A 17,249-nucleotide genomic window follows, 5' to 3' on the forward strand; every position below is an offset into this window, starting at 1 on the left:
GCATAGCCACTGGCGAGAAGATTTCATCATAGTCAATTCCTTACCTTTGACTGAAACCCTTCGCCACTAACCTAGCTTTGTAGTTTTCTACTTGGCCATCTACTCTGATCTTCTTTTTGAAGATCCACTTGCACCCTATATTGGGATCACACCCTCAGGTGCATCAATCAAGGTCTACACTTGGTTGGTATTCATTAAGTCCATCTCAGATTTCTTAGCTTCCAGCTATCTGTTTGAGTCCCTACTCATGACAGCTTCCGAATAGGTCAGTGGATCAACATCCTGAATGATGTTGATAGAATTGTTATTCTCAATGATAAAATTATATCTCAGAGATGGTTGACGCACTCTATTTGACCTTCAAAGAGGAGGTGTGTATAGTGGATGTACCTCATCCTTGGGTACTTTTGATTGAGGATCTTCTTATGGTCCAACCACTGATATTTCTGGATCGGTTTGTAGATCATGAACTTTTATAAATTCAATATTCCTCCTACTACCTCCTTCTTGGATAAATTCATGTTTCAAGAAAGTGGCATGCCTACTAACAAACACCTTTTGTTTAGTAGGATGGTTGAAATAATATCTATTAATTTCATTAAGATACTCTACAAACCTATACTTGTCTGATTTAGCATTAAGCTTTTGTCCAAAAATATTTTTGATATAAGTAGGACAGCACAATGTCTTAAGATGTTTAAGATTAGGCTTCCTTTTAATTTCATATCTCATATGGAGTGCTTGCAACAGACTTTGAAGGTATTCTGTTTAATATATATGTGGCAGTCTCTAAGGCATTATCCCTAGAAAGATATTAGAAGATCGGTGAAGCATTTCATAGACCACACCATATCCATTAAAGTGCGATTCTTCCTTTCTGCTACACCACTTAACTGAGGTGTATAAGGAGAGGTCCATTCGGAAAGAATATCTTTATTTTTAAGATGATCAAGAAATTCACTGGATAAGTACTCTCCTCTTCGATTAGATTGAAGAACTTTGATACTTTTTTCAGTTTGTTTCTTGACCATATCTTGATACTCCTTAAACTTTCAAAAGCTTCGAATTTATGTTTCATAAGATACACATATCCGAACCTTAATAAATTATCTGTAAAGGTAATAAAATAGGAGTACCTTCTTCTGACCTGAGTTGTTATCAGTCCATATACATCTATATGTACTAGAGCTAACAACTCACTTGTCCTCTCTCCATATTAAAAAAATAGAGTCTTGGTCATCTTACCCATGAGATAAGATTTATAAGTCTCCAATGATTCATAATCACTTGGATCAAAGAATTCTTTTTTGTACAACTTATTTATCCTTGACTCACTAATATGACTAAGACGACAATGCTAGAGATATGTGACATTTACATTTTTTCTCTTTCTTTTCATATTTTTTTTAATATAAAAAATATTTTCATTGAGTGCAAGAATTAAAAGATTTTTATCAATATAACCACTATCATAAAATTCATTAAAAAAAAATGGAGCATCTATTTTCCATTAGCCTTATGTCATAATTTTATTTTAACAACAAAGGTATAGAAATAATATTTCTAATGACCTTTGGTATGTAATAACAGTCTTTTAATTCTAAAGTTTTATCCGAAGGCAAATCAAGCATATAGGTTCTCACAGTCTTTGCACTAATAAACTCTCCACTTGCACTATAAAGCTCGAGGTCACCTCTTTTCAGACCTTTGATATTCTATAGTTGCTGTAATGAATTACAAATGTACGATCCACAGATGATATCCAATACCCAAATATCAGAATTTGAATCACTCAATGAAAAATAGGTCTGTATCATATACATATCTTTTGGTGTACACTTGCACCCTGCTTCAATCCTGTAAGATAATTCTTACAATTATACTCCTAATATCTAATTTTTTTATAAATAATATCCATACGGACATCATTACCTTCTCATTATTACTGACCAATCTAGGGTCAGAAATATTCAAAATATCGGAGTTCTTTTTCGATATAAACCTAATTTGCAAGTATCTCAACCAATCCACATAGTTGTATCGGTCAACATAATTTTATTTATGGTATCATGGGGTAAAAATAAAGAAGCCATAATGTAGACTTAAATCTATATAAAATAATAGTATAAGCAGACCACTCATGTTTGATATGCATAACTAGATAAGGACTTTTAAAACTAGTTATGTCTCTCACTATTTTATCAAATACTATAGCCCTCTTCTATGGTAAATGAGATATATTTTATATTTATCTTAGTGGGGTTGAGACCCTAATTTCTCATAATGATCTTGTGTTAAAACAACAAATCCTTATGAGTTCATAGGTAGGAAACTCTTTCTAATTACATCTCATGCAATTCTCAATATTTTATTTTGACCTCTAAAATATTATTAGCCTTGTGTTAACACAACAAACTATAATATTTTGGTTAAGTAAGACCCTTCATTTCAATATAGTCAAAATTGAATATAATTGCCCTTGTGTTAGCACAACAAAGTAGTATATCCAAAATTACCGTCAGCATCTTTTGTGCACCAGGATTATGTTATATCAATCCTTATGATAATCCTTATGGTAACACAACAAACTAGCCATAGTTTATGATATAATATTAACCTAGCATGAAGGAAGGCCCTTAGTAGTGTTTAAAATACTAAGCTACATTCAAGATTCGAACTAATCTAATTGGCCAGAAAAGTATTAAGATTGGTGGGGGTCCCCCCATTGCTTTTCTTAGACACCAATAAAATTGACCAGGCCAGCAATAGAACCAATTAAATAACTACCGCACTTGAAACACTCGTTAGACATCAATTAATTAATCGATTCAAAAAAATAGATCAGCTTCTGGTTTATAACACTACGACTTAATATGATTTTTATGAGGGCTTTAATGGTCTCAAACACATCCTAATTCAATCTATCACAAGAATGTACTATAATAGTTATATCTTAATAATCATAACAACTAATTATGGCATCTTATCATATCTCTAAGATATGAAAGTAGAATCATACAATATGATTATAACTAAACATCTCAAGCATATCATATATGCATGAAGTTTTAATAACATGCATGAATATAAAATACTCTTTTCACGGTTCTTCTTCTTAGAACATCACAATGGCACCCCTACACGCCATAAGAGTACTCTATTGAATAGGAAGAGAGAGTTTCTGAACCCCACTTGCTCTTATGATTGAATGGCCTGGTGATGAACTCCAATTAAAGTACTAAGCTACTAAGAAAATTTTACACATACATCATGCATTTTATATTTAAAATATATCTCTAAGATATGATAGGGTTTGGATGTTCAATCGGGTTCAATCCTTGACCCGACTTGAACCAAACCAAAAACTCATGCTTGATCACAATCAAGATAATAATTTAATCTTTGATTATATAAATCAAGATAGATTCTGATACCACTATTGGGTTTCGGTGGCACAATGGAATGGTTAGGTGTTTAAAATTTTCATTCAAAACATCCAATGCACTGGAAGCCCTAATGTCCAGAAGCTCTTGACTATAATAATCAAAGCATAATAAATATAAATTAGGATAAGAAGAATATCTATAGTATTAATCCTAATTTTTATAAGGCATCCAAGTGTTTGCTCTTCAATGGTGATCCACATAAAAATTGAACCAAAGACAGCGCTCTTTCTTCACCTTGCTTCGAGAGTTCTAGACCCTAGAACTCGACTAGCCGCGTACCGGTCAAGTTTTTTCAAAAACCTGACCTCACCCTCTTAGAACCTCCTCTAGACTTCTGATTCTCCTTCTTTAGGATCCTTACAACCCTTGTTAGGACTAGATAAGGCTATGTCTTAAATCTCAGTGTCTTGTCCTAAAACTAAGATAGGTTGTAAAAAAGAAAGGAGAGCAATAGGAGAGAAATTGAAAACCCCTCTTAGATTCATCGGATACCCAGCACCCAGGCCTATTTATAGCCACTAGAGGGATGCCAAAAGAGAGGGACATGCCTTATCCAAAAGGCATATCTGATCTGATTATCAGAGATAAGAGTTCCTTCAAGTAGAAGGACTCTTATCCATGATACGTCGATCAGCACCATGGTCTGCACACATGCAACCAAAGAAGGGATATTTTCACATCCCTTCTCAAATCAAAAAAATTTATAAAAATCTATGTGGATTGGAGATTTAATCAAGATTCCAAAAAATTAAAAATGGTGATAAAAGTCTCACAAAAGGATGCTATCGTTGCATCTCTTCACGTGAGTGCTGATCATCGCACGTGCAAGCATTAGAACCAACTTATGGCATCCATTTGGCATCCAGATATGTAGGAAAAAATTATCAAAAAATTCTCAAAATATACTATCAAATGAATAATATCATCACCAAATTTCATTCTAATATGAAAGAATTTGATTGGGATAAAGACTCTCCAAATCAAGGAGAGATGCGATGCTTCTGCTCATGTGTGCAAGACATCCTTCTTTTTCTAATTTTTTCTCTACCCCATAAATTTTAGAAAAAATATATCTCATATCTTAAGATATGCATCAGAAAATAGAGGGTGACGTGAGTTATCACACATAATTTAATCATATGAAAAAATAATTTTTTTCTTCTGCCCATGCCAACACTTGTAGGCAGAACCTGTTTTACACCAAGAGTCCACCACAGCTTGGACACTTCATATTTGGCATTAACATGGGATGTGGTGCCCCAATTTGGGCTGCTTCCAGCTATCACAACCTAACCTAAATGTCTACCAAATTGGGCTAGCAAATTAGCAAAGGATGGGACCAAATTGGTCTCCAAAGGAGCAAGGGTTTCCACACATGCTAGCATGCTTATAGGAACCCTGATTGAATCCAAAATTTCAATCAATTTTTTTCAAAAAAAATTTGGCCAATTTTTATATGTGTGTGACCCATTGGGTTCCATATCTAACTAATAATAGGTCTAGATATAAGTTGACTAAATTTGACTAGATTTCAATCCAATTGATTTAGGTCCAATCGAGCTAACCCGAGCTCAATAATTAGAATCATTTCTAATTGGCAATCGAATTAAACTCTTTAATTTGGTCAAAAACTTACAAGTCAAGATTGATGTCTAGCAATGTATCATGACTTCCTAAAATATGTGAAATTTGGTAGAAATATCAAATCTATCATTCAGTGGTAAATTACTGTGCAATTCAATCCTTCGATCATCCTTGCACCCTGAATATGTTCATGAGTATGGAATCATGTCAAACTCAAACACATATTCATATCGATTCTCAATTAACCAATGATGACTCCAATGAAGAAGCTTAGAAACTCTTTCTAATCTCTTTTCTACTTTTGGCCAAAAGATTTTTCTCGAGTTATCTAGGATTGAGAATACACAGGATGCGATCTCCTCTTATTAGGAGTGATTAATTCCATGTTGACCTACTCACAACTTCCATACACACTCCATCATATCCAGAACACCCTATACATGTCTTAATGCTATGTCTGGGTATGAACTAAAATATAGATTCATGTGCACAAGATTCTATGGTGGTCTCAGGTCTAAGGATCACTTGCACAACTCCCACTTAGAGAACCATCTTTGACATGCAAATAAGGCTTCCATAAGATTTTTTCTTTCATCGAGTCAATTCAGTGGACTCATTTCTCAAATGAGCACCCACATCCTTATATTAGTGTCTCACACAAGTGGCTAGTGAGATCTGCCACCCTCTCTATTGAGCATACATAGGATGTACCAATCTATTCGGAATATTGATCCCCGACTCAATGCTCCTACGATCAGGAATATTTAATATTAGGATTTTAAGATTTTAGGTCTCACTAGCATGACCAATTCATATCTCCTAAAATCATTATCCTAATCTTTGAGGTTCATCATAATCTTAGACATAATAAGATATGATGAATCAATGCCTCAAATAATAATAAATGTCATTTCATGAGTTGGAAAATTGTAAAGAAAGTTCCATCGTAACACACTTGCGATTGGCTTATAGGGTACTTTTCTTTCATCTTGGAATTATGGGCTTAGAAGAGGAAGGAGAGTCCTTTTTTTGGAAGGAGTTTGAACACATATATTAATGGTATGCCACATTTTTTGATGTACATGGAAGAGTTATTATTTTATTGGACTCTTGTTTTTCCTACGCCAATCCATCTCCCAAGTTTTGCACATGCCCAAGGCATTGGGCGGTGCTTCATCTGCTAGTTGTTGGTCTCTTGTAGCACTACAAGGCAAGAAAAAAAGGATTGTGAAAAAGATATGTGATTTGATCACAATTTAAATTTCAGCATATATCAATTTCAGCATATAAAATAGATCCATATGCTTTTATACTTTTATGCATGAAAAATTCAAATTAAAATTATTTTAATCTTATTCTCTACTGTGGTATTTAAAATATTAAGTTTAGAAACACATATGTATGCTTCAAACCCCAAATTCCAACGGCAGTATCAGAGCCATGAGTTTTCATATGCTGAATTTTGATATACATATTTTTAAAAAGATTTCAAAATCAATTTTTTCTTGATATATAAGATGTATGGATGGATCTTCAAATCTAAAATTTAATTTTAGATTTAATTTTAGAACGTATAGTTGATATGTTGTTGCTTGCATAGATCTAAATTTTGATCTTGAAAGAGTTCTAGTTAATGTTCATGTGAAATATAGATGCATGTATGAAATCTAAAATTTTTTATGATCTAAATTTTGATTCATATATGTGATATATGATTACATATTTAGATCATAAATTTATTTTTAATCTTATTCATGACTAGTATATGAGATATATGATATCATGCTTAGATCTGAAATTTTGTTTAGATCTAATTATACATGTATATATATGATATATGTTTGTATGTTAAAATCTAAAAATTATTTTTATATTTTAAAACTTACATTAATACAAAGAATTTAGATTTGAAATATGATTTTATAATCTAAAATTTATGTTTATGCTTGAGAGTTTTGGTTATGAAAAAATCAAAAATTAAGTCATATAATAGGATTACATCTAAGATTTTTGATTTGGTCATATGGGTCTAATTCGATTAAGTAATTAGTCAAATTAAGTCAAGTATTGAATTGAGTTAGATCAATTAAGTTAATGATCATACAATTATTGTTGATCAAATCGATTGAGTCCCATATATAGAATCGATTAACCTAAGGACCTAATTTCGTTCATTGGTTTGAGCCCGATACGCTTGAGCTAATCAATTCTGATCAATCGACCTATTGGTGTCTAAGGCAAGTTAATAAGATATGATGATTTAATTGGTTTCGTTAGCCAACCTGGCCAATTCATTGGTATCTAAGGAAGGCAAGGGGGACCCCACCGTTCTCCACTTACCTAGCCAATTTGAAAGATTGGGTCTTGAATTAGGTTGCTTAGCATTTTGATTTAGCCCATACCAGTTAGATCAGTCATTTGATGACTGATTAGATGAGACCTAAATCCAAACCTCTCCATAAATATTAAGTCCATAGGTCTTCCACCATTGTAGATGTGTGGGTGTGTTACCGACGTTGATTGTTCTTGACTGGTCACAATGATTTAGTTACATCAAAAACATGCAATCACTCTATTAGCAAAGATTTGCTCTAGGGTAAGAATGGGGTTGGACTTAATAACTGTTAGGTGAGGGATCCAATGACGGTCTTGCACTTGCTTTTGAATGGTGGGTCAGGCTTAACTAAGAAGTGTGGACAATAACTGTTAGGTGAGCCCACATGACTTAGAGACCAAGTTGCTATAACATGCTTAGTGAAGCATCTGGGCAAGGAGTTGTCATGGATCGGTGTGCATATTACGAATAACTGTTAGGTGAGGTACAAGTCATCGATAGAATCATAGCACCCATTAGGAATCCTTTGTCATGTCAGAGTTTTCATTTTCTTCGCAGGGAGTGAAGGGATCCAAAAAATTAGTGGGTGTCATTATTTGTATCTTAAAGTCTCTAGAAGTAAATTAAAATATTAAGTATAAAAGTCTAACTTGAATCTTTACTTTCACAGTTAAATCATCATGTCAGCCTCAAACTCTCTAGCTCGCATCTTTGAAATCAATTATTTGACCGATAATAATTTTAAAGATGGGCTCAAAAATTTTAGGATTGTCCTGACTTTAGAAAAAATTAAGCCATGTTCTCGATCAGGATCCCATTGTGTTGCCAAACCATCCTACTGCTGAGCAGAGAGCTACTTTTGAGAAGTGGACAGATGAAGATAGTCGGGTTAAGTGCTATGTACTGGCGTCTATGTCAAATGAGTTGTAAAGTCAGCATGAGCATATGCCCACTGTTCGGGCCATGATTACTCACCTACAAGAGTTGTATAGTAAGCAGAGCCATACTGTGCGCTTCGAAGTGTCCAAGAGACTCTTCAATCTGAAGATGCACGAAGGGCAGTCTGTCCATGAGCACTATATGATAGTGATCAAGGATATGAGGAGCTTGAGAAGCTCAGGCTGGATATGCAAAAGAAATTACAGATAGATCTGATCCTTCAATCCCTTACCAGTTCATATAGTTAATTTATCATGAATTTTCATATGAACAAATTTGACTACATTATTCTCGAATTTGTCAACATGTTGGTCACAACGGAGGGTACCTTAAAGAGTTCAAGGGGCTCTATTCTTGCTGTGGAGCAGACTTCTTCTTCTAAGAGAAAGTCTGTTGGAAGGAAAAGGCTAAATATGCAAAGAAGTAGAAGAAAGAGAGCAAGCCGAAGAAGGATGGTCCAAAGATGGCTGAGGTAAAGGGAAAGTGTTTTCACTGTTATGCTGAAGGCCACTGAAGAAGGAACTGTCCAAAATATCTGGAGAGCCTAAAGACCAAAAAGGGTGATAAACCTTTCGAAGGTATGCTCATAATTGAATCTAACCTTACGGTTTCTTCTACTTCTAGTTGGGTATTGGACTCTGGCTCGAGTGCTCATATATATACTTCAATGCAGGGTCTGATAGAAAGTAAGAGGTTAAGGAAAGATGAGATGATCCTTCGGGTCAGCAATGGAGCAAAGATCGCTGCAGAGGCCGTTGATACTTACCCTCTTCGATTACTGTCTGGCATTAGATTAGATTTGAAAGACTGTTATTATGTTCCTGTAGCTAGTCAGAATTTAATTTTCATATCTGTGCTAGCACAGAAAGGTTTTGAAATTAGTTTTAATAAAGACTATTGTTCTATTTATTTACGAAATAAATTGGTTGCATGAGGTCTTTTAATTGACAGTCTTTATCACTTGCATATTGATGCGAATGTGAATCGAAACGAGCAAATAGTGAGTGCCTAGGCCAAAAGAGATCCAGAGATAAAATTAACCAGAAGTACTTGTGGCACCATAGACTAGGTCATATTGGAGAGGACAGGATAAATAGACTGAAAAAGGATAGGATCCTTAGCTCTCTTAGTCCAGAGCTATATCCAGCTTGTGAATCTTGCCTTCGAGGAAAGATGGCTAAGTTACCCTTTGTAGGACATGGAGAAAGGACCATAGAGTTACTTGTCTTGGTACACACCAACATATGTGGGCCATTTGATATACAGGCCAGGGGTGGTTACATCTACTTCATTATTTTTACTGATGATTTGTCTAGATACATGTATGTGTATCTAATGAAACACAAGTTTGAGGTCTTTAAAAAGTTTAAAGAATTCAGGCATGAAGTAAAAAAATAGACAGGCAAGCCCATTAAGATTCTTCGATCTAATCGAGGAGGTGAATATCTTAGTTGAAAATTTTTGAGATATCTTAAGGATAATGGTATAGTCTCTTAGTGGACCCCTTCTGGAACACCTTAGCTCAATGGAGTATCCAAAAGGAGGAATAAGACTCTATTGGATATGGTCTTATCCATGATGAGCTTCACTGATCTACTCTTATTTCTTTGGGGACATACCTTATTAACTACTATTCACTTGTTGAATAGGGTTCCTTCAAAGTCCGTTCCTACCACACCATATGAGATATGGTTCGGTAAAAAGCCAAGTCTAGGTTATCTTAAGACTTGGAGATGTCCGACCTATGTCAAGAAATAGATGGTGAAAAAGTTGGAAGATAGATCTATTATAGCTCATTTTATAGGGTATCCAAAAGAATCTATGGGATACTAATTCCCCTTTCCACAAGATCACAATGTGATTGTGAGTCGAAATATTATATTTCTAAAAAAATAGTTTATCCAGGATGGCAGTAGTGGGAGGTTAGTAGAGCTCGAAGAGAATATCTCTGAAGAGCTCAGAGCTATAGATTTTCAGGAACCTGAAATTTATGAGCTAGTAGTTGATATTCTTCTACCACCTCGTAGATCTAGCAGAGTCTCCTGGCCTCCTGAAAGGTACATGGGTATGCTTACGGAGGAAGTGAAGAAAATATTCTTTATGGTAGATAGGGGTAATACCTTTGACAAGATGATGCCTGACATCTTTTTTGAGAAATGGTTAGATATAATAAAGTCAGAAATCGACTCAATGCACTCGAACCAAGTATGGACTTTAGTGGATCCACCTGAGGATATTCTACCTATCGGATGTAAATGGATCTACAAAAGGAAGATAGGTGCCGATGGTAAGGTAGAGACCTATAAAGCTAGGCTTGTGGCTAAAGATTGTAGTCAGTGTGAAGGCATTGACTATCAGGAAACTTTCTCACCCATAGCTATGTTGAAATCCATCCATACTCTGCTTGCTGTTGCAGCTCATTACGATTATAAAATCTGACAGATGGATGTAAAAAGTGCCTTCCTGAATGGATATCTTGAAGAAGATATCTATATGGAGCAGCCTATAGGTTTCACATCCGATGATGGTGATCACAGTGTCTGCAAGCTGCAAAGGTCCATATACGGATTAAAGCAGGCTTCTTGGAGTTGGAATCATCATTTTGATGAGATAATCAAATCATTTAATTTTATAAAAAATAAAGAGGAACCTTGTGTATACAAGAGGGTCAGTGGAAGCGTGATCACCTTCCTCATATTATACGTGGATGATATTCTCCTTATTAGGAACGACATTCTCATGCTGACGTGGTCAAAAGATGGTTGACCAAAGAATTCTCCATGAAAGATCTAGGGAAAGCTTCCTATATTCTCAGAATAACGGTCTATAGGGATAGACCTAGATGGATGCTTGGCCTGTCACAAAAGCTGTACATAGAAAAGGTACTGAAGAGGTTCAGCATGAAAAACTCCAACAGAGATCTTTTACATCTCAGGCATGGTATTCGTCTCTCCAAGACGATGTGTCCGACCACATCTGAGGAGGTGCAGCGTATGAGTAGGATTCTTTATGCTTCGGCTATAGGAAACCTCATGTATGCCATGCTATGTATCTGATCTGATATTGCCCTTACCATGAGTGTCACGAGCAGATATTAGTCGAATCCAGACAAGGAGCACTGGATAGCTGTGAAGAACATCCTTAAGTATTTAAGGACTAAGGATTATTTTTTATCTTTGGAGGAGATTCTAAGTTGCGAGTTGAGGGTGTATTCTTGTTCGATATATTAGAAGGGTTTTGAATATATGATCAATGGAGGCTGAATATGCTGTAGATGTGTAAAACATATTCTGATTCTAATGTTAGTTATAGAACTGGATGTCATGCCATTACACAGTACTGCAAAGACAATGGCACTATAACCCTTGCTAAGGAGCCTAAGGTCTCATCAGAAGTCCAAACACATAGAACAGCAGTGTATGTGACTACCTCATATCAAGGTGCGAAGAGTAGACTCCATGGATAACGTGGCAGACCCGCTGACTAAGCAGCTGAGCCAACCAAAAATGAAAGTCCACCTTGAAAAGATGGGACTTAGATTATGGCCAATAGGCTTTAATCCAAGTGGGAGATTATTAGATATATATCTTAGAAGCCAATATGGCTGACACATTATAATCAATCTAGGACATAATTTTGTACTTAATATATTGATATGATCAATAAAAGAATAAATTTTTTTTCATTCGAGTGTAATGTGTCCTTAAATCATCCATAAAATTAGTTTTGATACATACTCTCAAGGTGTTGAAAATTAAAGACATATATTTAATTCTTAAAGACTCCCGATCATAGGATCATTAAGAGGACGGTGACAGATCTGGATAGACTGACGTACAATCGCTTCCTTCAGGATAGATGGGTCTCTAATCTACTATGTAGAGACATAGGGCAATGAGTATGGATGGTTGTTAGAGAACAACTAGCACTGAGCGTGACCATACGAGAGATCACTTGGATTTCTATTCAATCGTCAGTGATTGTCTCGATGCTGTAGTTGTGTGTCTGATCTTTTGACTTGAGATGGTACTATTGCTCGTAGTGAAGCTGCTGAAGTTTGATTGACACATAAATATAGGTCTCAATCAGCTCTTGTAGTGGATATTGATGATAGTTAGTCCACTATAGGAGTAGGGTGCGCATTAAGATAGGATCTATCAATCTTGATAGAGAAGAGTAGTCCTATAAGATTTGAGAAGCTAAGTCCATGAATCTGTAGCCACAGTAGAATGATTAATGGAAAAGAGTTTTCATAGACATCACATCTGGACTTGAGCTAATCAAATCTATCATATGACTGATGTTGAGGTTTGATGATTTATCCATGACCTGCCATCTAGTCCGGACTCACGATGGAGGGATTGAATCATATGTTAACTACACCTAGAAATTTATTTTAGTTCTATTGGGTAGTCACTACATACTGCTAGGTGTCACTGATGGATTGTGAGTGCTCTCTAGGATTATTCCAGATCGACAATCCTTATGAGTTAGAGTGGAATTGTTCCGATCCATTGAAAAGAGTTTCAATGATATAATAATAGAGATATTGTATATCTCACTACTAGATAGAATTGAATCTATGGGGTCATACAATAAAGGGATTAGGCCTGAAATTAGTAATTGAGTTTATGAAGTATCAATTGGGTTTAAATAAGCTCATTAGGTTCATGGTAATCTTGCTAGCACATAGTTGGACCCAATTCCTCTTTTCATTGGAATTACTTATTTGATAAGTTAATTCTAACTTAATTATCTGCTAATTACCTATATGAATAAGATTTGTGAGACTTCAATTGTTGGGTGTCTAACGTTATGGATCACATAAATTAAGGGTGCAAGTCCCTTATGAATTTCTTTGATAGTTATTATGGGGTGCCACTTTGAATTATTCAATTTGGGTATGTCTATTAATTAGAAGACCTTTGGTTTTCATATGAGGTGTCTCTTGGGTGCAAAATAGGGTGTCTAATTATGAGTGCAAGGACTCCAATAGTTGGCACCTAATGGGCTTCCTAATTTAAGTTGGATAACTTAAGTTAATAGAAATCCTAATGCAAGTAGGACTTGTATTATATGATTTAATAGGATTCAATCTTTGTGCCTATAAAAGGGGACCTCCCCTAAGGTCCTAAGATCATTTAAGCTAGTCCCTTTCCACCCCAAGAGAACCTCCCATGCCCTCTCTTCCTCCCTCTTTCTCTTCTCCTTAGGCGTCCCCATGCCATACCACTTGGGATGCGCATCCCAAGTTATCTCATGCCCAAAAGCTATTGGGCATCCATTGATTGCTGGTTTCTAGTGCTGGTAGCAGCACATAAGCAAGGAAAAAAAATTAGAGAAGAGAAAAAGAAGAAGATCAAAGAGAAAGATCAAATATTGATCACGATCCAAGCTTCATTCAGATTCAGTATGCTGAATTTTGGAGAATCAAAATTTTGATCTTAGAGGGCTATTCCAGGCTGATCTTGAGTAGATACTCATAGAGGTCAGACACTTGTGCGGCTAACAGAGAGCCTTGTCTCTTTCAGATCTAGATTTGAAGAAAGGGATTGCGAAAAAGGTATGTGATTTGATCATAATTTAAATTTCAATATATATCAATTTTAGCATATGAAATAGATCCATGTGCTTTTATATTTTTGTGTATACAAAATTTAGATTAAAATTATTTTAATCTTATTCTCCACTGCGGTATTTAGAAAATTAAGTTTAGAAACACATATGCATGCTTCAAACCCCAAATTCCAACACCATATTATGGCATTATGATTTTTCCTGGTAGAGAAAGAGTCCTTCTGTAGATAAAACACCTTTTATTCTACACCAACTCATTGTATTCCATGCTAAAAAAAAAATCATTGGGGCATATAAGAATGAAGGGACGCCAAGAGTTAGTGTCCTATGTTGTCGCCCATATTTTTCTATAAATAGGGTGTGCTACACTAGGTTTCTACATGCTATTTTTTGCAGTGGTTGGGTACGAGAATGAAAGGATAAAGTGGAAAAAATCTAGGAAAAAGATAAAGAGAAAAAGGGAAAGAAAATGGAAAAGAAAGGGAGAAAGAAAAAGAAAAGCATGAGATGCTTGTCCTGAAATTAGTATGTTCAAGTGTTTGATTATCTGATTTAATTTTTATGTAGTGTGATCTTCTGAGGAAGAGTTTCTAAAGAAATCTTAGTAGAGGTCATGAAGGTGTACAAGCAATGGTGCAAATCCACTCTTGCGAAGGACGGTCGGCTGTGCACTTGCAAAGAAGGCTGCAGCCACCATAACGAGTTGGGAAAGACCCTAACCAATCCTGTGTGGATCACCGTTGGAGGACTTCTACTTTGAAATCTTGTGGAGATCTCAAATCACTAGTTCATGGTCTTCCATGATGGTATATGACTTTTGGTCTTCTCCTCATATGCTTGATTTTATGATTTGATTGTAATCATCAAGGGGTTTCTTGGATTTTTTGAGTTTCGATGATTGTGTTTAATTATTAAATCTTGTTTTCATTATTGTATGCATGTTAAAAAATTTTGAAATCTATATTCTGCTACATCACAGGAATCCAACAGGATAAAATAACCAAGATCCCATTTACTTGACATGAGAAAAGGCGAGAAGGTATTAGATCTTGAACAAGTGGATGTTCAAAGACTAATAATATCTTGACCCAGAGATGGACACCCCATATGAGATATGGTGTGTTCTCAATATGCTTCACAAATTTTGATTCTCATTCTAGGATATGCCCTAAAAATTGCTGCATATGTTTTTGAATTAGATACTAACAAAATCTGTTACTAGCATTCCATATGAGATATGAAAAATGGTAAAAGATGGTTGCCCAGCTTATGTGAAAATAGTTGATGTACATAAGTTTTCTGCTAGAACAGATTTATATAAATTCATAGGTTATCCTAAAGAATAGTATGTGATTACTATCCGTACTGGACAAAAAATATTTTATGAAAGGAATATGCCCTACAAGCCAATCGAAATTTGTATTTTGTGTTGGGAATAGTGTCTCAAAGCCAATCGTCAGCCTATTGACGATTGTGCTCATTTTGTATTTGTACATGAATTATGAATTAATAAAAATTATTTTGGCATGTTTCATCACAAAATATTTCATCTTCTAATGAACTCCTATGTTGTGGTGAAGTCCTTAGGACTATTTAGACTTGACAAAGGAGGATTTGTCGTTTAGTCTTTAAATCTGTTCGCGACCAAATGATACGTTGTTACCAAAGATGACAACGTTTATCAAGCATAGGTCATTGTGTGCCATATAGGTTGGTTGTCCTCTTAACCAATGAGTGTGGAGATACTGGTATGGCATACAGGTGAGATGTAATGGTACATCTGCACTGAACATGACCGACTCCAGAGCTATTTCTGCTGTCAAGATTTGCTCTGATAGAATATGGGTATAAATATCCCTCCGACCTGAGACCGCCACGGTGACTTGCAAGTAACTCACTGCACTTAGGCACTGGACTACCTAAATTTTTAATTCAATGACGGAAGGCTGCTGGGTGTAGTCAAGTACTTGTCTTGTCGGTGCGTGTGTCAAGATGGGATTGACCACTCCAGTTTAGGAGCTATGTACAGTCATGTTTCAATTTAGCAAAACCTTGGCCAGAGTAGTCCTTGTGAGGAGTCACAGGACTGTTTGAGTTGAGCACGATTCAGATGATCTGATCAGGGTTGACAGTTTAACCCTGAGTCATCCTAAACACAGGGGTCAAAAGGATGAATTATACAGTAACCATATTCATGTAGGTTCTGAGTGTTGCAATTATGACTATTTGACCTATCCGGATGTCGGGTACCATTACTAGATGGTCACTATGATTAGTACAGAAATTGGTTCCTGTGCTACCAGCTTAGGTTCGAACCTGTGGGGTCACACACATTAGAGATTTTTATCTGATCTGATGGCTGATGTAGAATCCTACATATTTGGGACTCAGTGATCGAGAATCAGGATTCTCTGATCATGAGTTCCACACATTATGGGTACCGGGGTCAAGAGTCCCATGGTTGGGATTTTTCGATCAGGGTTACATGTCGATGAATTCTGATGCCTGATTGTCCATCGGATTTGGACTCAGTATTTATGAGAGGTTTAATTAGTGATTTGATTGCTAATTAACATAATTTGATTGAGTAATTATTTTTGGATCAAGTCCAATTGAATTGGATTCAGTTGGATTTGACCCGATTAGGTTAAGAGTTGACCTAATCATCGAGATGGTTTGGTCCCTGATTTGATCAGGGATTGGGCTTAGTCAATTCCTGATTTGATTAGGATTTTATTGAGCCTAATTAAGCCTAATTAAGTTGGGTTTAAATTAGTCTAATTAGACCTAACTTATTTGGTTCAATTAGGTGGTTTAAATAATTAAACCACCTTGACCCAATCTCCTTGCACCACCTCACTTCCATTGCACCCATTTGAATTCATGAGAAGGAACTTCTCATGAATTTTTTCTCACGCCAAGCCCTCTCCATGCCCCACTTTAATGTGCCAAATGAATGGATAAGGATGATTGGTTAGCCATTCAAATTCAAAATAAAGTTTGAATTTGAATGGGCAATCAATCTTTGCACCTTATCTCTTTTTTTATGCTCCATTTATTACATGAGAAAAGGTTTCTCATGAAATCACTCTATGCACAATTTAAGCCATGCCTCATGCCTTTAGTAGATAAGGGATGAGTTGGTATCCATTTGAATTAAATTTGATTTGAATTCAAATGTGCAATGACTCATCTTTATCCTTTCTTTTGGATAAGACGTTTGATTTATAAAAGGAGAAGAGTGGGGCATGCAAGAAGAAGATTTTTGGAGAAAAATTTCTAGGGCGTGAGAAGTCTTGTGCGTGAGAAGGAAGTCTATATCCTTCCAAGAGAAAAAGAAAGAAAAAAAAAAAGTGGATGCAAGATTT

Source organism: Elaeis guineensis, chromosome 1 (genome assembly GCF_000442705.2).
Source record: "Elaeis guineensis isolate ETL-2024a chromosome 1, EG11, whole genome shotgun sequence".
In the NCBI taxonomy this organism is placed as follows: domain Eukaryota; kingdom Viridiplantae; phylum Streptophyta; class Magnoliopsida; order Arecales; family Arecaceae; genus Elaeis; species Elaeis guineensis.